The sequence below is a fragment of the Pan troglodytes genome, chromosome 7, assembly GCF_028858775.2.
Source record: "Pan troglodytes isolate AG18354 chromosome 7, NHGRI_mPanTro3-v2.0_pri, whole genome shotgun sequence".
NCBI lineage: Eukaryota > Metazoa > Chordata > Mammalia > Primates > Hominidae > Pan > Pan troglodytes.
Window position 1 is genome coordinate 58,611,419 of NC_072405.2, and position 26,420 is coordinate 58,637,838.

General features: G+C 34.7%; 1 protein-coding gene and 1 pseudogene across 6 annotated transcripts in view; both read left to right on the forward strand.

Annotated features, from left to right (window-relative positions):
• LOC129135711 (uncharacterized) overlaps window positions 1-25,598 on the forward strand; it is a 93,084-nt pseudogene extending 67,486 nt beyond the window's left edge.
• The window catches only part of SNTG1 (syntrophin gamma 1), an 869,847-nt gene that overhangs the window by 123,451 nt on the left and 719,976 nt on the right, over window positions 1-26,420 (forward strand). The window lies entirely within an intron of this gene.

The window sequence follows — 26,420 nt, forward strand, 5'->3', positions numbered from 1 at the left end:
TAGGGATTTTCATGACATTTTTGTTGTTTAAAAGTGCCCTTATCTGCTAGAGAAGCACAAAGGGGCATTTTTAAAATTAATTATTATTATTATTTTTTGAGACAGAGTTTTGCTCTTGTTACCCAGGCTGGAGTGTAATGGCATGATCTTGGCTTACTGCAACCCCCGCCTCCCAGGTTCAAGTGATTCTCCTGCCTCAGCCTCCCAAGTAACTGGGATTACAGGCATGTTCCACCATGCCCGGCTAATTTTGTATTTTTAGTAGAGATGGGGTTTCTCCATGTTGCCCAGTCTGGTCTCAAGCTCCCGACCTCAGATGATCCATCTGCCTCGGCCTCCCAAAGTGCTGGGATTACAGGCGTGAGCCACCACACCTGGCCAAGGAGCATTTGTAGTTAAAATAAAATAGTATTATTGAGTCGCTTTGAAATTCAACAAACAAAAGCAGAAGACATGTCCAAATGTCAATTGCTGTTGGAGATGAATGGTGGGTACAGGCAGAGTCACTACACCATTCTCTCCCAGTTGATGAGTTTTTGAAATTTTTCATAAGAAAACATATTTAATAAATTAACTAAAATAACACTAATAAAGACTCTAAACATTTAATATTGCAACATTAATGACAGTGTAAATCACTGTGAAGCTGGAGAGATTATTGACAACACTAAGCATTGTATTCAATGTAAAAATAAGTCTTGGGATTAAACGGAATTGAGCTCAGTAGAACTTATGATTGTAAATATTTTTTTCTTCTAAATCATCCTAACTCTTTTATCCAGTTTGTACAACTTTCACAATTTATACCTTCTTTTATTCAGGCATCACAGCTGCAGGAAATCTGTTAAGGGACTGTGGAACCATATTTGTGTCCCAGTTGAAAAGCGACAACATCCCCTTTTGATTCATGCCTCTCTGTTGTGGAACTAGTTTCTAGATGTGGTATTTCATAATCATTCTAATCTAGACTCTATGAATTGATCTTTCCTCTTAATGAGTTTGTTCAAGAGCAAAGGAAAAATATTGGTTACTGTTCTTTCCTGTAGACATGGCCTTTGCTCCTAGCAGAGGTGGCCACAAAATTCACAGCTGCACCTGGATCCCTTCCTTTCATAATCCACACTTTTGAATATCTCTATCTTGTCTTATATAGATGTTCCTCAACTTACAATGGGGTTACATCCTTATAAAACCATCATAATTTGAAAATGCATTCAACACCCTGATAAACCAATTATAAAGCTAAAAAACTGTGAGTGAAACCGTGGTATATTGGGGACTGTTTGTATTTCTAACCTTTTCTTCTCATTTTTTGGTCATCAGCCTTTATACATGAGACAATTTACTCAATCTTTGATTTTCTTTGCTTTCAATAAGCAACAATTAAATATAATTTTACCACCATCTCTCTCTGGGATCTGTTCCCATCTCTTCATTCCCACAGCAATCTATCTAGTCCCCTCCACCAACTCCCATCCCCACAGCCCACCCCCAGGGTGCTGCTGATGTGTTGTAGGTCCTACCCCTAATCCATTCTTCACAGAGGAGGTTGAAGAAACTTTTAAAAATGCAAATCTTAAAATAATTCTCATGAACTGAAAACTTCCGTGGGCTGGGAGCTCCTGTAGTCCCAGCTACAGTTGAGACTGAGGTAGGAGGAAAGCTTTGGCCTAGGAATTTGAGGTTGCAGTGAACCATGATAGCATCATTGCTTTCCAGCCAGGGTGACAGACAGAGACGGTCTTTAAAAAAGAAAAAGATAAAGAAAAAAACCCGGTGGAACCCATTTATGAAGTGCAGTGGTGTGATCATAGCTCTTTGCAGCCTCAAACTCCTGGGCTCAAGTGATCCTCCTAGCCCAGCCTCTCAAGTAGCTGGGACTACAGGCACATGCTGACATGCCTGGCTAATTGAATTTTTTTTTTTTTTTTTTTTTTTTGGTAGAGGCAAGGTCTTGCATTGTTCCCCAGACTAGTCTAAATTCTTGGATTCCAGTGTTGCCCAGGCTAGTCTAAATTATTGGATTCTAGTGATCCTCCCACCTTAGCCTCTCAAAGCAGTGGGATTATAGCCATGAGCTATGGCTCGTTGCCAATTTTACCAATAATTGTCTATTTAGCAATTAAAGCAATGTAAAGACTTTGGCTTGTGTCCACACAGGCATCAGCCATTGAGTAATAAAAAACTAAAAGTTATGATTTTTTAAAATTATGTGTATTTAAATTTATGATTACTAGTTTTATTTATTTCCCTTCCTTTCTTCCCTTCCCTCTGTTATTTTCCTTCTACTCTGAAAGAATGAAGATAACACAATTTTATGCACTTTCTCAAACTTTAAGATGCAAAATAATCATTTAGGGAGAACATGTAAAAATACAAATTTTCTTTATCAGTAGAGAATCTATATTAGCGAGTCTATATTAGCAAGTCTAAATTGAAGCCAGGAATATGACTTTTTATAAGTAAAGCAAATGATTTTGATAGATGATGTCCACATACAGAGAACCCAAATGCTTCTGGAATTATTTCTTGCATAGCAGGAAATTAAATTAGGATTTTTTGACTAAGGCACAAATGTATGCTATATATGGCATACCAGCAGGAACAAGATGAAAATTTTAAAAAGAAGTAACTGGAAACCATTTACATGACCTTTCATTCCTTATTCACATTGAGTTTATGAAAGCAGTCTGCTTTATAAAATAATTTGTGAAGGGGATGTCTTTGCACAGAGTTGCAGGAGTAAACTGTGAGTTCCTTCACACTCCTGGCCTCACACTCTTGAAGCTGACTATGCGTTCCTGCAATTAAGGGACCCAGTGGACAGATGTTTGACTCACACCCAGGCCATCCAGAAGTTGAGAGAGTGGGTGGCTCCAGCTTTAACAGTAAAATTAAAGATGCTTTGGTATTCAACAGTATTCCTACTTTGTCAGAAAGTGTTCCTTGTGGAACAGTGAGATTACAACATAGGGAGATAAGCACTCTTGTGCGTGCACACACATACACACACACACCAAAAACAGCAATGTAGGCTGAGGTGGGAAACTGCCACCTGAGGAAAATGCATTACGCATGTCATAGCAGCCTAGGGAGATGTCCTTAGTGAGGACATTTAAGAACCAACAGAAAATCAAGAAGCTTTAAACATCTCTCTGGTTTAGGGAAAAATAAATCATCTATGATAACACTAATCACATAAAACTTTATTATCATTCTGACATCTCTCTGAATAGTCACCTTCATGTAATACTAAAAAAAATTTCTGAAAAACTACAAGTTGCAAAGAAGAGAAGGGCCATATCCCCCTCTTTTTCACCAGGGGTTAAACTCACAGAAGTCCCTAGTTATGGAAGAAAGAAGATACAATTTTAAGCAAGTTAAATGCTTTGAATGTAACATAAGTCAGACATATTTTACCAATAAGTTAAGAATGTGTTTCTAAGTTGCCATCAAATTTTTTAACCAAGAATTATCAGATAAGTAAGGGGACGACCAACCTTTTTACCTAAGAGCAGGAGAGAAATTTACATTTTAGAGGAAATCAGAAGACCTGATTGTAAGAATCAGAAGACCTGCTTGTAAGAATCCTGAGTGTCTTTTAAATTTCTTTCTTTTGGGTCAAAATTAAACCGATTTCAAAAGCACATTAAAATAACATAGTTGTGCTATTAATGTCTTCTAATGGTGAAATTAGCTTAAAAATGGCTTTTCATTTGATCATTCTTTACTGGGGCATATGAGGGTCACCATTACTTTGAACATGATATTTTGTGTCCTTACTTCAGGAGGTGTGGCATGGAGCCTAGAACCTGGACTTCTTAATCGCTCTGTAAAATAATCTGGAATAAACTCTGCAAGAGAACTATAGGTTCATATAAAGGTCTAAAGCTATAGCCTTGGAATTTCTTCTTGTTTTCTCATAAAATAACATCTATAAACTGCTGTATATAAAATTTGTAACAGAATTACCACATTGTTTCATCATATTTGCCATTGAAAACTTTTGATCTCACAAGGACAGAAAAATGTATTGATTCTTCAAGAACTTCCAGATATAAGGACTTAAGAGATGATTTTATGGTTATAAGGAAATTTTCAATTTGTTCAGTGAATTAAAATAGATGATATTTGCAAACCATTTAAAATAGTGTCTAAAATATAGGAAGGACTCTGTTGGTTTAGATAGATAGATGATAGCTAGATAGATAAAGAGATTGAGACAGACTGAGAGAGCAAGTCTACATGATGTAGAGCCTTTTCCTATGGCAGTGGCGAGAAACAGCTCCCAGTGTTAGGAGACAGTAGGGTGCAGGGCCAGAGCACATGTGCTGGAAGTCAGAAAACGTGGGTTGACATCCGAGCCCAGTCCCTTAACTCGCTTGGTGTATTAGGCTGTTCTTTGCCTCACTATAAAGAAATGCTTGTGGCTGGGTAATATATATAAAGAAAAGAGGTTTAATTGGCTCATTTTTTCTGCAGGTTGTACAAGCATGGCTCCAGCATCTGCTTCTAGTGAGAGCCTCAGGAAACTTACAATCATGGCAGAAAGTAGAGCATGAGCAGGCACATCACGTGCTCAGAGTAGCAGCAAGAGCCAGAAGGAAAGATGCAACACATTTTTAAACAACCAATCTCATGAAGACTTAGACATTATTGTGAGGACAGCTAAGCCATTAATGACAATTTCACCCCCATGATCCAATCACCTCCCACCGGACCACATCTCCAACATTGGAGATTACAATTCAACATAAGATTTAGGGGGGACAACATCTAAACTTTATTACTTAGGATTTACTTCTTTTGGGGAGGGGGTCCTCAGTTTCTTCATTTCTAAATCAGAGATAATAAAAACTATCAAAAATATGTGTTGTTGTAATCAAAATAGTAAACCAACATACCCCACAAAAATGATTACATATAGTAAGACAAATAGTGGGTAATTTTCTAACTTTCAAACTCTTCTAGCACCAAATCCTATGGATATGTGATTCTGTTAGGACAAAAGAGATGCAAAGATATAGTGTAGTCAGCCCATCTGGGTTCTGATTTTAGTTCTGTTGAGAACAATTTGTAAGACATTGTTCAGTTGTACTGGCCACCAAAGCTCTAAGAACTTCCTAGCTGTGTGAAGAAGCTCAACGAGATCAGGGGTTAGCAAATTTTTCTTTAAATGGCCAAAGAGTAGAGTTCAGGCTTTGAAGAGCCACAGGGTGTGTGTAGCAAATACTCAACTCAATGATTTTAGTGAGGAAGCAGTCTTAGACAATACATAAACAAATTATCTTGTGCTTGTGATCTAATAAAATTGTATTTATGGGCACTGAAATTTGAGTTTCACATTTCAACTTGTCATTAAATAATATCCTTCTTTCGACATTTTTCAACCTTTAAATATGTAAAGGTCATTCTTAGCTACAGGCCATAAGTAATAGGTGACAGACTAGATGTGGTGCCAGGACTGGAGTTTGCTGATCTCCAAACTAGATTGTTTCCAAGAGCTAGCATACTCTCAAAACCTTGATTCTGTTGTTGTAATTGGTGCTCTTTGATCTATTTTCTCATTCTCATCCCCACACTCCCATTTCTGCATATCTACTTGGTATTCTTTCTGAAAATTACCTCATGGTTGCAAGCTCATAATTTTTAAAGGGCTGTTCTCAAGAAAGATAACATATTATTTTAAATATTTAAATGTTTAACTCACTATCATTCATCAAATGGTAAGTTATTTCTACTATTTTTTAAATATTCTGAAATCAAGAATCATAACCACCCCATTCTAGAGTGAATTTATATTACCAAGACTTGGGCCAAGAGTAATCATTCATTAACCTGAATTCAATTAAATGAACCTAAAACAAAGGAGTTCATAGAAAAAACAAAGATAATCCCAGCATTTCTCTGTTATTTGTATGTGTTTGTTTATTTAAACAAAAGAAGTGATTTTCCTCTGCCACAAATGCTGACTGTTCAATTTTTGCATCTTGTCAAATTTTCCCAAGTATCTGATTTTTTGATATGTTATGTCTTAGCCTCCTTTACTTTTACCTACTAGAAGTTGATGTTTCTTCATAACCAAATTATTAGCCTTTATACAAATAAGTTTTTGCATTATTTACAAATATTAGTTTTGTTCCAGTTACACTTTACTGTTCCAAAGATATTTAAAATGTCATTTATGTTATTAGGATAAGTTACTTTCTTTGAGTTTTCTACATTCCAAAATTCTTACTCTCCTTTTCATTTTTAGGAGTATTAAATTTTCTTAGAATATACGGTGAAAGTCTAAAAGAAATTTATTTTTAAATTCCAGCACTTTGGGGGGCTGAGTAGGGCAGATCACTTGAGCTCAGGAGACCAACCTGGACAACATGGCAAAACCCCATGTCTACAAAAAACACAAATGTTAGCCAGGTATGGTGGTGCATGCCTGTGTTCTCAGCTGCTTGGGAGGCTGAGGTGAAAGGAATGCTTGAGCCCAGGCAGTCGATGCTGCAGTGAGCCATGATGGTGCCACCGTGCTCTAGCCTTGGTGACACAGAGATGCTGCCAAAAAAAAAAATTTTTAGTTCAACATACAATCAATCATTAATATTATCATTTACCTATATGCAGACCTACTTAAAATTTATAAACTTATATTTTTTCATATAAAAGATGGCTCTATGTAAAATGTGAGAGATAAAAGTTAGATCCAAGGAAGGACTCAAAATTAAGAGATACTAGGTAATCATAAAAAGCTATTTTAATTACATGACCAGAATACATTCATGACCAGAATGTTTCATGGAACAAATTGATGGGGGAAATAGTTGCCATTTTAGAAAACTTTCTAGTTGTAAGACTTAAACAAAATAACTGTCATTAAGTAAGTATATGTAATAGGATAAACATAAAATGTCCTCCCAGTCACCTTCTGCAAAGTAAGGTGATGGGAAAGCTTATCCTGTGTTTCTCAAACTTGACTGTCATAACAACCTGGGGGTGTCACATGCTAAGTTAAATATTCTCCATGCCTTAGAGATCCTAGATGAAGATGCGCCAAAGAATCTGTATTTTACCAAGTTGCTAAGATGATTTTTGAAAATTATGCAAATTTGGTGAATCCTGAGTTAGTGGTTAAGACTTAAGGATCAAAATTTTAAGTTTTTTCTGCTTTAAAATTCGATAATCATACTAATTTCAAGGTATTTTTCGGAGTATTAAATGAGAGGGCATATGGAATGGACTTATTTGAGAACCTGGCACAAATAAAACAATTAATAAATCATCCTTGCAGGTGTAATACATTGTAAATACATTTTTTGTGTTGGCATCCATGAAAAAAACTAAAGTAATTTAAATTTATTTATCAGATTAAATAACTTCCTTTAAACAATCAGGCAAATTTATTAAATCTTCTGAATTTTAGTTTATCCTCCTCAAAAATAAGGGGTTAAAGTGGGTTTTAAAAATATTGGGATTGAGGGAAATTTGAATTCTTGAAGATAAACCAAGAGAAAAAAAGAGAAAGAAAAAAATAAAGTCATGCCCAGCATTCACAGTAAAATAGTTGTATATATGAAATAAGAAATCTGACAACTTGTCTTTACATTTACTGCTGCTAGCCCTGAAAAATGACAGAGTGTGGGGTGAATGCATGATCCTCATGTGCAGCATTACCTGCACCTCCAAATGTGCTCCTTCACTTTAGTATTATCTCTTTGTTTTCTTTCCGTCTTTTACAATAGTCATTAACTTAAATACTTTGATTTTTAATTACATTCTTTCGTTTTCAGCACTATATTTATCAAAACATACAAAAGGTGTCAGCTCCTAATGAACAAAACAAATATTAAATGAAGGTGAGAAAACTCTAGTTTTTTCAGTTAATTTATTTGTTCTGTTTCCTAGAATGTCGCTCATATTTTTTAATACTAATTAGTAAATTATGGCAATATCATAAACCTATTTTTTATGTGTTTGACCTTATCATTAATATTTCGGCTGATTTCTTAATATTTTACCTCTGACTTGAAATTAGTTTAGCATTGATGTGAATAATGGCAGTTGCCAAGTAAGTTTTGCCTAATAGCACTGGGGTTTGGTTTTTAATTTTGTAATTCTTTACATTGAAATTTGCTACCTAATTTTAACAGTATGTCATTTACGATTCATGCAGGCAAGAACTCTGTTATATTAATAAATAGTGCATCAATATTCTAAACCTCTCAAAAAAGTTAAAAAAACTATAATTGGTTGCTGAGAGAATTAAAAATAAAATTATATAAAATGCTCAATTAAAGCTAAAGAAGGCAGGATAGAGTGAAAACAAAAAAAAAGAAAAATGGAAAAGAGCCATGAATTGTAAAGATTAGCAAATACGCTATATATTAAGTCAACTATGTCAATAATCACTTTAATTTAAAATGTTCTAAATACATCACTTAAAGGACAGGCTAACAGAATGCACAAGGAAACAAGATCCAACTGCGTTATCTACAAGAAACTTACCTTAAATATAAAGAAACAGATAGACAACTTGTAAATATATAGAGAAATATATGCCATGTTAACACTAACCAAAAGAAAGCTAAAGTAGCTAAATTATATCAAAGAGGTGATTATATATAAAGGAGGTCATTATTATATTGATGCATGGATTGATTCATCAGAAGTCATAATAGTCATTAACATGTTTGCACTTAAAAACAGACTACCTTTATTTGTGAGAGGAAAAGCTGACAGAATTGTTAGGATAACTGGATGAATTAACCATTATATTTGAGCACTCATCTCCCCTCCATCAGAAACAGATAGATCCAGCAGGTAGAAAATGAGTGTATAGTGGAACTAAGCAGCACCTCAATCAACTAAATCTAGTTGGCACATATAGAATACTTTATCCAACAATGGCAGAATCCACAATAGACTACATTCGGGACCATAAAGTACATCTTAACAAATTTAAAATAATAGAAACATACAAAGTATAATTTTAGACCACAGTAGGATTAAAATAGAAATCAATAATAGAAAGATAGCTGGAAAACTCTAAAATGCTTACAGGTTAATCAACTTTTCAATAACACATGGATCAAAGGAGAAGTCTCAGGAGAAATTTAAAAATATTTTGAATGAAATAAAAATGAGAATACTATAATACATGTCAAAATTCGTGGAATTCAGCAAAAGCAATGTTTAGAGGAAAATTTATAGCATAGAATGTATATATTATAAAATAAATATTGAAATCAACAATCTAATCTTTCACCTTAGGAAATGAGAAAAATAAGAGTAAAGAAAATCCCAAATAAACAGAAGAAAAAATAATAAAATTAAAGCAGAAATCAATAAAATTAAATACAGGAAATCAACAGAATCAGTGAAAGCAAAGGCTGGCTCTTTGAAAAAAAATCAATAAAATCAAAACACCATTAGCGAGTTAATTATGTAAAAAAGAGAGAAGACACAAATTATTAATATCATAAATGAAAGAGAGGCCATCATTATTGATCTCATGGACATTCATAGAGTAGTAAGGGAATATTATGATCAAGCCTGTGCTTACAAATTTGATAACCTAGACAAAATGGACCATCTTTTTGAAAGACATGATCTGCCAAAACTCATACAAGCAGAAACAGAGAACATGAATAGGTTCTATATCTATTAATGAAATTTAATCAATAATTAATAACCTTCCAAAACAAAAAACACCAGGCTAGATGTGTTTACTTGTGTATTCTTCCCCAAATTCAAGGAGTAAACAGATTGAATTATAAATAAAAACTTCCCAAATAAAATCCTAAGTACAGATGCTTAATTGATAAATACAACCAACAGCTTATTGAAGAAATAATACAAATTCTTCACAAAATCTTTGAAAATACAAGAGGAGGGAGCACATAAAAACTCATTATATGAGGACAATATTATCTTGATATAAAAACCAGGCAAATACATCACATGAAAAGAAAACTATAGGCCAACATCCCATATCAATATAAACACACAAATCTTCAAAGTAATACAAGGAATCCAGAAACTTATTTATCCCAGTATTGTAAATTGTATTTATCCAGGAGTGTAATATTGGAAAATAAATTAATTTAATTTTCCATATTAATAGAAAAAAGAAATCTTAATATAAGCATAAATTATAGCTGATGAAATCCAACACCCTTTCATGATAAAAATACCCAACAAACTGAAAGTAGAAGAGAAATTCTTCAACTTGATAAAAGGCATCTATGAAAAATCCACATCTAATTCATCCTTATTGGTGAAAGATTGAATACTTTCTCCCTAAGACTGGGAACAAGACAAGGATATGTGCTCTTGCCACTTATATTAAACATTGTAATAGAAGGTCTAGCCAGGTTATTACGGCAAGAAAAAGAAATAAAACATACGTATTTTGGAAAGGAAAAAATAAAATTACACTAGAGGACATTATCGTTAGATAGAAAATCTTGACACACACACACACACACACAAACAAGAAGAAAACATTTAAATTAAAACCTAACAAGATAACAGCATATAAGATCGAAGTTTAAATATAAATTGTATTTTGTACACTAGCAATATGCAATCCAAATAAAATTGAGAACTGTTCCATTGACAGCAGCATAAAAATAATAAAATGCTTATGAATAAATTTAATGAAAAAGTGCAAACATGTATGTATTGTTTCCTAGGGCTGCCATAATAAAGTGCCACAAATGAGGTGGCTTAAAATAACCAAAATTTATTGTCTCACAGTTGTGTAAGTTTGAAGTCTGAAATGAAGGTGTCAACAGAGCCATGCTCTGAAACACATACAAAGATCCTTCCTTACCTCTTCCTAGCTGTCAGTGGTTTCCCAGCAATCTTCAGCATTCCTCGGCTTATAGCTACGTAACTCCATCCTCTGCCATTCTGCCACCCAGTATTCTTGTGTGCCTCTGTCTTCACATGGCTGTCTTCCTATAGAAACACCAGTCATATTGGACTAGGAAGTGACCCTACCTTTAAATATGTTCACATTCAGAAGTACTAGTGATTAGGACTTCAACCTACTTTTTTGGGGGCAGACATAATCCAAACCATAACAATTTGTATTCTGGGAACCACAAGATGCTTTTGAACAAAATTAAAGATGATCTAAATTTTTAAAAATATCTCATGGTGATGGATTTTAATATTGTTAAGATGTTTATACCTCCAAAATTGACCTAAAGAAACAATGCTTTCCTTACCAAAATTTCAGCTTTTTTGCAGAAATTGAGAATCAGATGATAAAATTCATATGCAAGAGACCTAGAATAATTGAAACAATTCCAAAAAGGTAGAACAAAGTTGGAGGATTCATACTATATTTCCTGATTTCAAAACTGACTAAAAGGATAGAGTAATCAGATAATATAATATAATCTGATTCCTGTAATGTAATATAAAGATACACATGTAAATTAATAGAGTAAACTTGGGAGTTTAGAAATACAGTTTTACACTTAAATTCATTGTTACAACATTTTATCAATGTGGCCAAGACAATTCATTAAGTAATAGCATTTTTATCAAACAGCACTAGGACTTCTGGATATCCACATGCAAAAAGAATTAAGTTGGATGCCTAATTTACACCATATAATAATTAACTTAAAATGCATTATGCACTTACATGGAAGAGCTACAATTACAATACTTTTATAGGAAAATGTAAGAATAAATTCTTGTGCCCTAAAGTTAGGCAATTGTTTCTTGGCTATGCCAACAAAATCACAAGGAAAAAATTTAAAAGTAGATAAGTTGGATTTCATTAAAATTAAAAAAGAGTTTTTACCTCAGTGGACACTATTAATAGAACAATTTACAAAATTAGATAAACTATTTGTCAATTACATTTCTAATAAGGGCCTAGTATCTGGAAAACATAAACATTTCTTTTCACTGACAGTAAAAAGACAACCCAAATTTAAAAATTTAAGGAATTAAAGAGATATTTCTCCAAAAGAAGATACACACATGCACCATATGCAAATGAAAGTGTGCTTAATATCATTACTCATCATTGAAATTAAAATCAAAACCACATTGAGCTATCACTTTATGTCCACTAGGATGGCCATTGCCAAAAAACAGACAGTAATAAATGCTGGCCCAGATGCAGAGGAATTGGAACACTCTTATATTGCTGGGGCATCTGAAATGGCACAGCTGCCTTACAAAACCTTTGCTAGTACCTCAAAATATTTAGCCTAGAGTTCTCATGTGACCCAGTAACTCCACTGCAATGATAAATGAAACCACGTCCCATATTCACCCAAGATAAATGAACACACATTAACAGAAATGCTTTTACAAAAAGGGTCATAGTGGAATTACGCACCATAGTTATAAAGTGGAAACGATCCAAATGACCATTAACTGATGAATGGATGAACAAAATGTGGAATGACTTTACAAGGGAATAGTCTTTGTCAATAAAAAGAAGGAAATGCTGATACATGCTATAACATGGCGAAACCTCATTGAAAACATGAAAACATTAAGCTAAGTGAAATAAGTAAAAAAGATCACATATTGTATGATTTCATTTATATGTAATGTCCAGAATAAGCTAACCCATAGAAACATAAATAGACTGGTGGTTTCCAGGGATTAGGGAGAGGAATGATTAGGGAGTGATTTTTTTCTTTGTGTAAGTAAAATATTTTAAAAGTAGACAGTAGTGATGATTTTGCTATCCTGGAATATAATAAACATCACTGAATTATAGACTTCAAAAGTGAACTTCATGGTTTACAATGAATGAATTATATTTTGATTATAAGTATGCATATATAAAAATATATATAATTGTGTGTGTGTGTGTGTGTGTGTGTATAATCCAGGATAGTATCCTGGATAGAATCCTGGATTGTTTAAGCTGCCAAAAGTTCCAAATTAGTAACACATGAACTTGTTCAATGACTCCTCTGTCACCTCTTAAAATTAATTCCAGCCATTTATTTATCTACAACACAATCCCCACCACAACACATACACATTGTGAGCTAAACTTCATTTTTCTGATGACTTCTCTCATATTCTAAATCCATATTTCCTTTTTCAAGCAATTTTTGAAACACCAAAACTATTGATTGAGCTCCCATCAGGTGAAGAACAAGATACTTCTCATTACTAGCAGGGACTGTGTCAGGCATCTCAAGCAATCCAGAAAAATTTATGCATCATATTCCTGCCTGTAAGAAGTGGCATTTTAATTCTGGCTTTGATCCTCTTACCTACTATAATATTGATTCTCAATAAAGAAGACAAAGTTACTATCACCCTTATGTGAATATTCCCAAATCTCCAATTTCAGCATTGGGTCTCTGATGAGTTGATGATTATTATTTAATGGACTCCAACTGTGACAACACAACTCATCTTTCCCAAATGGGCTCCCTTCTGGGCAGCTCCCTTCTCAGCAAATGATGTCATCATTTACCCACTTGCCCTTGCCAGAAACCTGGGCATTGTTTGTAAATGTTTCTTCTCACTTACTTATATTCTATATTCAACCAGTCACCAAGTTCTATGTACTTTACCTTCTAAAGAGATTTTACTTCTCTCCAATTATCTCCTTACCCACTACTTATTTCCTTAACCATTACTTATCTCCTTACCTGTTACTGCTATCCTTGGCCAAGGCATCATCTTTTCATACTTATATTACTGAACAAACCATAAACTCTTTCCATCTTTGTTCCATATCATTTTTCATACTGTTGCCAAAATGTTCCTTCTCATGAGAGCATTTCTCAGTGGCTTCCACTGTTCAAGGTAATGTATACGATTTTTAACCTGGTGATCGAATAACCTGCTCCTTGCCTACTGTTCCAGCCTCAGTTCTTATTATTTATTTATTTTTGAGTTGGGGTTTTACTCTGTTCCCCAAGCTAGAGTGCAGTGGTGCAATCATGGCTCACCGCAACCTTGAACTCTTGGGTCCAAGTGATTTTCTGACCTCAGCATCTAGAGAAACTAAGAATCCAGGTGTGCACCACCATGCCCAGCTAATTTCTTATTTTTATTTATTGTAGAAATGGGGTCTTGCTATGTTGCTCAGGCTACTCTCAAACTGCTGGGCTCAAGTGTTCCTCTGACCTCGGCCTCTCAAGGTACCTCCCACCTTGGCCTCTCAAGGCATAAGCCAATGAACTAGGCCTTCAATTTTTTTTTAAACTTCTCTGACTCATATGGCTGAACTACCCTGCCCTTTCTTAAATTCTTCAAATGGACTGCAATTGTCTCATCATTCCGACTTGCCTGTAATTCAGACTCACTCTTTCCCACACTAACCTCAACTGCTTCAATGGCTTCGCCTAGCTAACATCTGCTGAATGTTCGGAACTCACTAAGCTGATACTGCTTCTAGGACTTTTTCCCTGATCACCCCCAAGTTGGTGAGAGTATACTTGGTATTAACCTCCCTTAAGACTTTATAGTATTTATATGTTCCATTTTCTCTACTCCTGTATACATTGCTACCTCTGGGAAAGCAAGAAGCACTCCCATTTTATTATATCTTGCTTTGAAAAAAATCCGGTGATCAGTAAATATTTTTTAATGAAGAAATATGATTTGAAAGGTGTTTACCAGGCTTTCAATGAACTTTAAAAAACATGTTAATGCTCCTGTTTCTTTACATTGAAGGAGTCCCTCTCATGAGGCTCCATGGTGCTGGAATGCGTGGGGCAGGGAGGAAAACAGATGTCTTCTTATTCCTGTGTGGGCGAGTCTATTAACATCCCTGAATCTCAATTTCCTCATTTGTAAAAGGCATTAGAACACATGAGGACTGTTTGTGGGTAAAAAGAAATGTTGTCTGTAAAGCATGCCAATTGAGGAAGCAGCTCTTGTCTTTCCCATCTTTTCTCAGTACCTCTCCCCTCGCCAGTCAGTCCTGAGAAAAGGTACCTCGAAGTTGGTCCTAACTCATAACCCATTCTTTTTTTCTCTCATTGGAAAACAAGTCATTTGCATTACTTCTAAGCAAGAGTTGGAAAAACAAACACATTAATGTATTTCATAATTTTAAAAAATTGTTTGATAGACTTAACAGGCCCTGTTTTTCTTAAGAAAATATATTTTACTATCTTTTTATTGGAAACAATGGATAATGTACCAGGCCAGGTAATTCTATTTGACCCCATTTTTCTATCCTTTCTGTTTTGAAGGGCTTGGAAGCAGTTCCAAAAGGAGGGAAAAATGAATCATCACCTTTCCGTACATGCATTTGGGATTGTCAGATTGGATTTGAAAATAGCCTCATATTGTTTCACTCCACAATAGATAAAGCATGAATTTCTATCAGCCTCATGACCTTCTTGTTTCCCCGGTACTCCTGCTTTAATCTAAGGATTCTCTGTTCTTGAGCTTGCATAGTCGAGTTAGAGCAAATTAATGAAAGACAATATGTCCTACTATGTTCCACACATAAAATACCAGGATCATCCATAAAGGTCAAAACTGAGTGAGCCCAGAGGAGATTTTGAACCTGGGATTGGCCTTAGGCACTTTGTCTGAAAGAGAAGAGCCTGAACCTTACGCAAGGCTACAATATCTTCCTCCTCCTATTGCTATGGAAACGTTTCTCTTGTTTTTTAAAGCAAACATCCATGCCAGACATATGACACAGCAGAAAAGCTGTGGAGAAGGATGAAGTCAGGAGTTTGGAATCATCTTTCAAGATATATAGCCCAGTGGTTAAATTTTCAGGCCCTGGAGTGTGTCCAACTTCTTGGGTTCCAATCTGTTCACAAACCACACAAAGCAGGTTTCTTAATCACTTCGTGCAAGCAGTCACATCATTAGTAAAGTAAGAAAGATGACGACATTTCCTTCCTGTGGTGCCGTGTGGTTTACTGTATGTAAAGTCTTTTAGAACATTGTCTGGTGCAAAGCACCATCAGTGTTAGCTGTAATTATCAAGTTTCAGCTTCCAACAATGTCAAGCAAGATAGATGAGTGAATGGGCCCCATGGAGGCAATTGGGGATTGCTGGAACAGCAAGACACTGGGCTGCATGTGTTAGGATCAAGGGCAAGCATGTTTTATTTCAAAATAAACAAGCAAGCCAGCAAATCCTCACTGAGCCTCCAGGCTTAGGTTTATAGAGTGTAACCATGTCATCTACCCTGTGTTTTGAGATTTAACCTATAATTTATTATATTGAACCTAAGTATATTGTTGCAAGAGATAAGACAGTGAGTCATATTTCATCATGCACTTCTTTAGTGATTCAGCAAAACATAATTTCGAGGAAATATTTAAAATTGTTATAGTTACTAAGAAATAACTTACGTGGACAGCCTCTCTCTATCATTTCTTTCATTTTTAAGGGAAGAATTGTTTTACTCAGAACGTGGTGTTCTCCTAGCCAGAGAAACAGTCAGTTTGACATATGCGTTCATCTTTTGTCATATTTGTTAAAGGGCTATGCTGAGTGGAAATGCAGCTGCACAGGTAACTTCAGCTCATAGGTGGAAGCCAGATGCATGAAGACACAATGGGTTAGGGTGATTATATGTTATCGGGAGCAATGCCTTGGCTGAGCCTGTACATTCTTTTTTTTCTTCTTTAGAAGCTTTACACTTTTTTGTTTTTGTTTTTCATCTTTCTAACTTTATTTGAAATGCCACAGTGGAGCAGAAAGTGTGTAGGCTGTAAAATGAAAGAGAACAAGGTCAAAGTCAAATCCAAGATCTGGTACTAACCTGGGAAAATTACATAATCTCCCCAAGCACTGGTGTCAAAATCTGTAAAATGGAGGTGATATGTCATGGTAAGGACTGCTTTAAGGATTAAATTCATAAGATATATAGTAAGGCCTATAGCACTGTGTGCACAGGATGAAGTGTCATCGGAAGCTTCTTCCTCCTCTGTCTTTAGATTCTACAAGACCTGCAACCTGGGACTGTGTCCATCCCTGTTTGAGTTGCTCAACAGGACTTGGTTAGGCCCTTTCATGTCAGCACTTGGATGTCGTTATAGGAATGAACCTATTTTAGGGTTATTAATGATCCCAGGACCCATGATCATTTCAGTTTAGGGAATAATATGCACACAGTTTTTGAATGATATGTCTTTCAGGCAGTGATCGTCTATGTGCACTTTTTAACTTATTGAATATTATTTGCATGTAATTTGATAAAGCATTTACACATGTTGGAAAATATGACTCATACACAATCAGTGGTTGATGGTAAGTCAAAAACTTTTGTAAATTTCTATGGGTGAAAAACCTAAAGCTCCACCTCAAAATTCCAAGTCTGAAAGAGATCTTTGAGATTTCTAAAGCCACTTTTTAAAATTTGCACACTATCAACTGCAGACTCTGAGGGGTTGGGGGTTACCACCAGAGGCACTTGTACCACACAGGCTGCAAGCATGATCTATGGAATAGATAAATAATATTTTCACAACAAATACTATGCTTTTTCAAATGTATATAGATGTTTATATGATTAATAAGAGCAGAAACAGACAGATGAGATTGTTTTTAATGTAGAAATCCCGATCAGTGGTTTCTAAATACACTCATATAGTAAATGTTTTCTTCAGGTTAGAAACCACACACCTTATCTAAGTCTCTATTTCCTATAAGGAAGCTGAAACTTAGAAAGGCCAAGTGATTTTTGGAGTGGCAAAGCTGAAAGTGGTAGAGCAGAATTTAGAAAACATATCTTCAAACAATGTCCAACTTTCCACAACTATCTTGAATTTTTTAATTAAAGTTTTAACTTTGAGGATTGACATGCAGTTGTGAAGTTATATGCGATGATCCTGAGTACACTTTAAACAATTTCCCTCAATAGTTTACATTTTCAAATGATGGCACAATAAAGTAACGAGGATACTGACATTGATAAAATAAACTGATGTTTTTCAGATCCACAATTTTACTTATATTTGTGTGTGTGTGTGGTGTGTGTGTGTATGTGTGTGTTTAGTGCCATGCAATTTTATCACAGGTAAAATGTCTTAAGTACATCACCTGCATCAAGATACAAGCAGTCATTGCCACAAGAATTCCTGCTGTTGTGCTTTAATAACCATACCCTATCTCTCTTACCCTCTCCACCTGACTTCTTTAACCCCTAGTAAGCAATAAATTGTTCTCCATTTTCCAAACTTTGTCATTTCAAGAATGTTGTATAAATTCAATCATACAGTGTGCAGGCATTTGGGATTGCCTTTTTTCACTCAGTAATATTCCTTCAAGATTCATCCAAGTTGTTGCTCATATCAACAGTTCATTCCTTTTTTATTTCTGAGTAGTATTCCATAGTATCCATGTGCCAGTTTATTTAGCCATTCTTCCATTGAAGGACATTTGGGTTGTTTCTACTTTTTGGCTTTTATGAATAAAGCTGCTATAAACATGCATTTCATTTTTTTATATAAAATAAGTTTTCATTTCACTGAGATAAATGTTCATCATTAAGATTGCCAGATTGCATAGCAGTTGCACGTTTAACTTAGGTCAATTTTGTTGTTGTTTTAACAGATTTATTGAGCTATAATTCACATAGCTTATAACACGCTCGTTGAAGCATACAATTTAATGGCTTTTAGTATATCTACAGAGGTGTACACCCATCAACATAATCAATATTAGAATATTTTCATTACCCTTAAAAGAAACACTATACCTCTAAACATTACCCTCCCATTTATCCAATTCCTCAAGCCTTGGTATACCACTAACCTACTTTCTGTTTCTATAGATGTGCCTATTGTAAACAATTCATATAAATGGAATCATACAATATGTGACTTTTGTGATTCACTTTTTTCACTTAGCATAATGTTTCCCAGGTTCATCCATTTCGTAGTGTGTATCACCTAGATTTTCAAATTGTTGAATAGGATTTCACTATATGACTATATCATATTTTACTTATACATTTATCAGTAAATGGACAATTGGATTAACTATACCTTTTGGGTATCATGAATAATGCTTTTCTTAATATTTGTGTATAATTTTTTGTGTGGACATAGTGTTGTCATTTCTCTTAAGTATATACCTAGAAGTAAAATTGCTGGACCATATGGTAACTCTACCTTTAACTACTTGAGGAACTACCAGCCCGTTTTTCAAAGCAGGTGCATTATTTCATTTTACATTCCTACCTGCAGTAGATGAGGGTTCCAGTTTCTCACCATGTTTGCCAACACTTGCTATCTTCTGTCTTGATACAGATATCATAGTGGGTGTGAAGTGGTAACTTACAATAAAGGTGGTTTTGATTGGCATTTTCCTGATGGCTAATGATGGGAAGCATCTTTTTATGTGCTTTTTTGGTCATTTGTATAGATTCTTTGGAGACATATCTATTCAGATCATTTGACCATTTTAAAAAATTGGGTCGTTTGTCTGCTTATCACCAAGTAGTAATTAATTATTCTTTATATATTCTAGATACAAGTGCCTTATCAGATAAAGTATCTTATCAGATTTGCATTTTTTTTCACATTCTATGGCTTGTCTTTCACTCCCTTGATGGTGTGTTTCGAAGAGCAAAAGTTTTTACTTTTGATGAAGTCCAGCTTTTTTGTCATTTGTTGCTTATGCTTCTTGAGTCATATCTAAGCTTTATTCCAAATCACAAACACTTGTACCTATGTTTTCTTCTAGTATTTTTATTACATTACCTCTTACATTTAGGTCTTAATTAATTCTGAGGTTTTTTAGATGGTGTGATTTATGGGGATTTCTTCCCTTTTTTTTTTCTTATCACAGAGGCTTAACTTGGAACTTCCTGCACTATATTGAATCAAAGCAGTGACAGCAGACATCTCTCCCTGCCTCTGATCTTAGGGTTTCTCACTATTAGGCCTTTCACTTGTTGAAACACCTACAGCTTTTTAAAATGCTATTTCTCTAGTTGAGGTATTTTTCCATTATTTTCGGCTTGCCTGGAGTCTACTCTACCCCTATGGATATGTTTTGAGATTTGTTTAATGCTTTTTTACATCAGTTTATCTGATCATATTTTTCTTCTGTAGCCTGTTGATATGGTATATTACATTGATCGATTTTTGCATGTCAAACCGGCAATCCCTAGAATAAATCCCACTTAGTCACAGTGTAAATATCTCTTTATATACTGTTGGATTCAGTTGGCTAATATTTTGTTGAGACTTTTAATGTTTAAGCTCAAGAGGAGGATTTGAATATAGTTTATTTGTTTTTGTTCTGTCTTTGGTGTTGCTACCTGGGTACTGGCCTTAAAAATGAGTTGGAAAATGATCTCTTCTTTAATTTTATGAAAGCGGCTGTGTAAAATTATTGTTAAAAGCCTTATTCAAATGTTGTGTAGAATTCAAAAGCAAAACCATTTAAGCCTAAAGACTTTACTGGGGGAAAGATTTCAAATTATGACTTCAATCTATTCAATGATTATAGAATAATTTAGATTAATTATCCTTTTTGATGGAGTTTTTACAGTTTGTAGTTTTCAAAGAATTGATCTATTCCTCCTAGTCTGTCAAACTTCTGAACATAAAGTTGTTTATAGTGTTCCACAATTACCTTTTTAATGGTTTCAGGATTTGTATTAATACACCCTCTTTTATTCCTAATATTGGTCATTCGTGTCTTCTAATCTTTTTGTCATTTGTGCTAACAGTTTAATTTTATTGATTCTTTTAGAAAACCAGCTTCTTTCATTTTTAATTGTTTTCCTGCTTTTACTTTTACTTATTTCTTCTCCTCTTCTGTTTTATTTCTTCTACTTGATTTGGTTTCTCTCCCCACTACTTTTTAGGTAGGAATTTAGATTATTGATTTGAGATTGTTCTGTTTCTAATGTAAGCATTTAGTGTTATAAATTTCTGTCTTATTACTGTGTTAGCTGCATCCCACATGTTTAATATTCTACATCTTCATATTAATTGAGTTTTATATATTTTTAGATTTCCTTTATCATCTTGCATTATTTTGCAGTATATGGCTTAATTTTTAAGGTTTCAGTTATTTTCTTATTGTCTTGTTATTGACATCTAGCTTGATGCACTTATTGTCAGAGAATTTCAATTCTTTCAAATTTGGTGAGATTTATTTCATGGCTGTGGATGTGGTCATTCTTGGTGAATGCTTCTTGTCTATTTTTTTAAAATATGTATTCTGCTACTAATGGGTAAAATATGGTTGGTTGATTGTGTTCTTCACATCTTCCATATCCTTGCTGATTTTCTCTTTATCAATTGTATCAGATATTGAAAGTAAGATGATGGAATTTTTGTGTTTTTTTGTTTTTGAGACAGGGTCTCGTTCTGTTATCCAGACTGGAGTACAGTGGTGCTATCTCGCCTCATTGCAACCTGCACTTCCTGGGTTCAAGCGATTCTCCTGCCTCAGCCTCCTGAGTAGCTGGGAGTATAGGTGCATGTCACCACTCCCAGCTAATTTTTGTATTTTTTTAAATAGAGACAAGGTTTCGCCATGTTGGCCAGGCTGATCTGTAACTCCTGACCTCAGGTGATATGCCTGCCTCGGCCTCCCAAAGTGCTGGGATTACAAGCATGAGCCATGGCGCCAGATCAGATGTTGGAATTTCTAACTCCTGTTATGGATTTGTCTATTTTTTTTTCAACTCTTATCAGTTTTTGCTTCTTTAGGGTTCTGTTGTTTGGTGCATACACATTTAAGATTGTTATGTCTTTCTGCTAAATTGATGCTTTCATCATTACACACTGTTGCTTTCTGTTTCTAGCAATTTTCTTTGTTTTGAAACTATTTTTTCTATCACTAATGCTGTCAATTCTGCCATATTTTATTAATGTTCACATGCTAAATATTTTTTATTTTTTTTACTCACAACCTACTTGTGTCTTTGAATTTGAAATAAGTTTCTTACAGTCAGCAAAATCTGATTTATCTCAGTAGAATTTACTTTTTCTTGGTCAGCATTGAATTTTGAGAACTTTGAAAGATAATTTGCCCACAAACAATGGTTTAATGTATACATTTACATATTGTAAGACTGAGTGAATTTTCCAAATATTTTAAGCATTTCATATATTTTGTATTTTATTTCCATGCATAATATGTGCATATTTACCCAAAATTTTATATCCTTGCATTGTGAATCTAGTCAAATTAAGGAAAGTGATGATTAAATACATACAGAGACTTGATTGACCACAGACATATTAAAGAGCTAATGACTGCAGACTTAGATTTAATCCTCCTATCAAACTAGTTAAATTTACAAGATGTTTAAGATATATTCAGACCCATAATGACACAAGTGCATATTTTTGTTTCTTTAGGGAAAGGATTGTCCCATTGCAAGAGGCATTAAGGTGAAACACCACTAATATTGTGAATTTATTCAAGTCTGGAGTTCATGCATCAGATACATAATCTCAGATATCCAATTTTATTAGCAAAATAAAAGTGGATACACTTTTTAGAAGTTGGAACACAGTAACAAAACTTCAGAGATGAATTCATAGAAACAGGAATTGAAAAGACTGAGAATTTCCAGAGTATCAAGAATTCTCACGTTTGCATCACCATGCATTTGTATATGTCACAATGGCAATTTACTGTCATGTATCTTCTATCAAAAGACACATGATTATGAGGACAATTATGAAGAGAATAAAACACAAAGAAATGAGATGACTCAAGTGTTAAATGTCATCAGGCCATGAAATGAGAACAGCATTGCCAGTAGGATCAGGATACTTTGGCTGTCTTGTCACTGACCACTGAAATCAAAGCATTGGCTTATCCCCCTGAGGAAGCACAGACAGTTCATTGTCATCTCTTCTTTTGTCCCTACATTTATAACCAAACCACTTCTGATCAATGCATTCTTTGTAAATAGAAATTGTTTCCATCAGGTCATATTATTGTTGTATCACCCTTTTCTCCTGGAAACCATTGCTTTTTTTTTAAAATATAAAATGACTTAATAGCTTTTTTTAAAAATATAAAATGACTTAATAGCTTAACACTAACTAAAGCAATTTCGTTTTCACAAAGTAAAGGTAAACTTAACTGTAGATTCAAAATGCTGAAAATATATGCCAAAGTTGGTATAGATGTCAGTGATGCCCACATTTACATATCTCAAGCTCTAATCTCTTGCAGAACGTGTGTTATAGGATGAGGATTCACAACACAAGCTCTAGCCAGACTACTTGAGTTCATTTTCCATCTATAGCAACTTACTAATTGCATAACTCTGGGAAATTTAGTAACCTTGTCATGACTCTGTCTTCTCATATGTAAAATGGTGACAATCGTGGTACCAGCTAACACTGGGGTTATTATAAGATTAAATATGGAAATACACATAAAGTAACCTACACAAGTGCTTGGCACCAATTAAGAACTCAATACATGTTAGCTATTTGTAGAAATTGTCAGCATCATCACGTGTAAGATGACTAAAACAGAAGCTTTGATTCCCATATTCATACTTAAAGATAGTTTTGCCTCATCTTTGGAAATGGCATCAGCTCAGTTTCTCAGGACCATAAATTTGACATTGATGTATCTTTCTATACTTCACTCCTCCTTTCCAGCAGAAAGCTCTTCATTCTCTCTCTCCAGATCATAACTAAACCCATCTCCTTCTGCTTACCTTGATGGCTCCCACCATCACTCCTACATAGATTTGTACATTCATCTCCTAATGAACTTTCCCGTTTGCACTTTTTACCTTTGCACTACCACCACACCACAATCCTTCATCCGAAAGTTAGAAAAAGTCATCTTTTTAGACCCAGATATTTGCTGTCACCCTCAATGCTGATCACTGAAAACTTCCACTGCGGCCTGTGTGGTCATCCACAATCTGGCCCTGCCCACACCTCCAACCTCATTTCTCCTGAATATGGGTTCCTGTGGCTCTTGAACACATCCAGCTCTTTCCTATCTCAGGGCCACTGCTTGCTCTGTTTTTACTGCCTACGGGCTCTGACCGGACCTTTACCTCCTGGCTCCTTCTTATAATTCTGGTTGCAGCTCCCCTGCTAGCTTCTGAAGGAGCTGACTCTTGACAACCATATCTGAAATACCCTGCAACCCTTGATGCTCTTGTCCACATCACCATGTTTTATTGTCTTCAGAGCAGTTGTAAATTTCATACAGTATCTTACATTTATTATTTACTTCCCTCTCACTGGCATGTTAAAATATGGATTCCCTTGTAATGTTAAGTGCTTAGGACCGTGATTGGCATACAGTGATTCCTCAGTAAATGTAGAAGAAAAAATTTAAGAAGAAATATAAAGCCATAAAGTGAGTAATTAAATATGATTGAGAAAATTCCATAAGATTTAGGTTTTACGTCACCATCTTAAAATAGTTATTCAAATATCATGAGTCAATAAAATAATCAATTTACTTATTGGCAGGTGATTTTCAAATGAATGAATTGGATTATGTTGCATAGTTAATAAAATGTGATACATTGAATTTACTGTAATTAGGACATGTCTTTCACTAATGCCTGGAAAAAGATAACGTAAAGCATCATGTTTTTTATCTTATTTTTGTTTAGCTGTTTGCAGAATAAAAACAATTTTAATTTTACATAACAAATATCCTGAGGCAAGCAAATGAACAAATAAAAAGATGCATAAAGAAATTGAATAAATAAAATCGCATTTTAATTTCAAATCCAATTTAGTGATACTGAGTTGCTAGGCATTTCTTTGGTTATAACCTATCAAAAACATTAAATTCTAATTACATATCACCCTTAAGAAAAATATTTGACTCTATGATATTTTTCTTTTATTGCATCTTATAGAATACTATAAAATTCTTATTAAACAACTTGTTTCAGGAAATATTATAGACGTTTTCAGGATCATTTCAGAACATTTGACCACTGATCCAACAGAATGTTATGCATTTTGTTATAAGTACTCTGGTAGTTTAATAAAAATATAGTAGCTTAAGTTCTTAAATATGCTGTTTAACCAATATGGAGGGTATTTGCCAAGGAGGGAGTACATTTGATGAAGTATATACATACAACATAAATCCACTACCTTCCTAATCTACTCAAGGTGTAGATATCTTCCTAGGATGTTTTGTCTGGAAGACTAAGTCTATGGCACCTCATTTCCCATGATAGTTTCTCAGCTTAAAATAAACCCCACATCAGCTGGGCACTGTGGCTCACGCCTGTAATCCCAGCACTTTGGGAGGCTGAGGCAGGTGGATCACAAGGTCAGGAGTTCGAGACCAGCCTGGCCAACATGGTGAAACCCCGTCTCTACTAAAAATACAAAAATTAGCTGGCCATGGTGGCACACGCCTTTAATCCCAGCTACTCGGGAGGCTGAGGCAGGAGAATCGCTTGAACCTGGGAGGCGGAGGTTGTGGTGAGCTGAGATTGTGCCATTGTACTCCAGCCTGGGTAACAAAAGCAAAAGCTCCATCTCAAAAAAAAAAAAATTAAGTAAACCCCACATCATAATAGCGTTTTCATTTTCTTGGCTCTTCCTCCCAACTTTACTGAGGTATACTTGACAAATAAAAATTATATACATTTAAGATGTACTGTGTGGTATTTTGATATATATATATATATATATATATATATATATATAAAAACAATTACCATAGTCAAGCTAATTAACATACTCATCATCTCACATAGTTTTTAAAATTTGCTTTATTTTTGTAGTGAGAACTGGAGTGGCAACTTTCTGGAAATACTGTCAATAGTAATACTTAGGATAACAACACGATGTCAAGTTTAAAAATAATTAATTAAATTCCTTTCCTTTTCTCCTCCCTCCATTTTGTGCGTTTGTATATCTATGCTATAGCAATGAAAATGTTTCCAGGCAGAAATGAATGCAGACATTGACGTAAAAACATGTGAGCTCATAATTCCTTTTCCATGTTCCATGTTGTAAATCTGCAGTGAAGAATAAATAGAAACTATTTTCACTTCAGTGTTTAAAATAATACAGGATTTAATGGGAATATTCTAATTGCATGATCTTCATTTATCTTCACAGACAATTCCCTCTGCACGTTGACTTTGTACCGTTATATCTGTCGAACTAGCTAGTCACCAGTGGTTTCTAACACCTACTAAATGATTTATTGAAAAATCCTCAAATGGAAATAAATCTCAGTAAACTATCGCAAGAACAAAAAACCAAACACCACATATTCTCACTCATAGGTGGGAATTGAACAATGAGATCACATGGACACAGGAAGGGGAATATCACACTCTGGGGACTGTGGTGGGGAGGGGGGAGGGGGGAGGGATAGCATTGGGAGATATACCTAATGCTAGATGACGAGTTAGTGGGTGCAGCGCACCAGCATGGCACATGTATACATATGTAACTAACCTGCACAATGTGCACATGTACCTAAAACTTAAAGTATTAAAAAAAAAAAA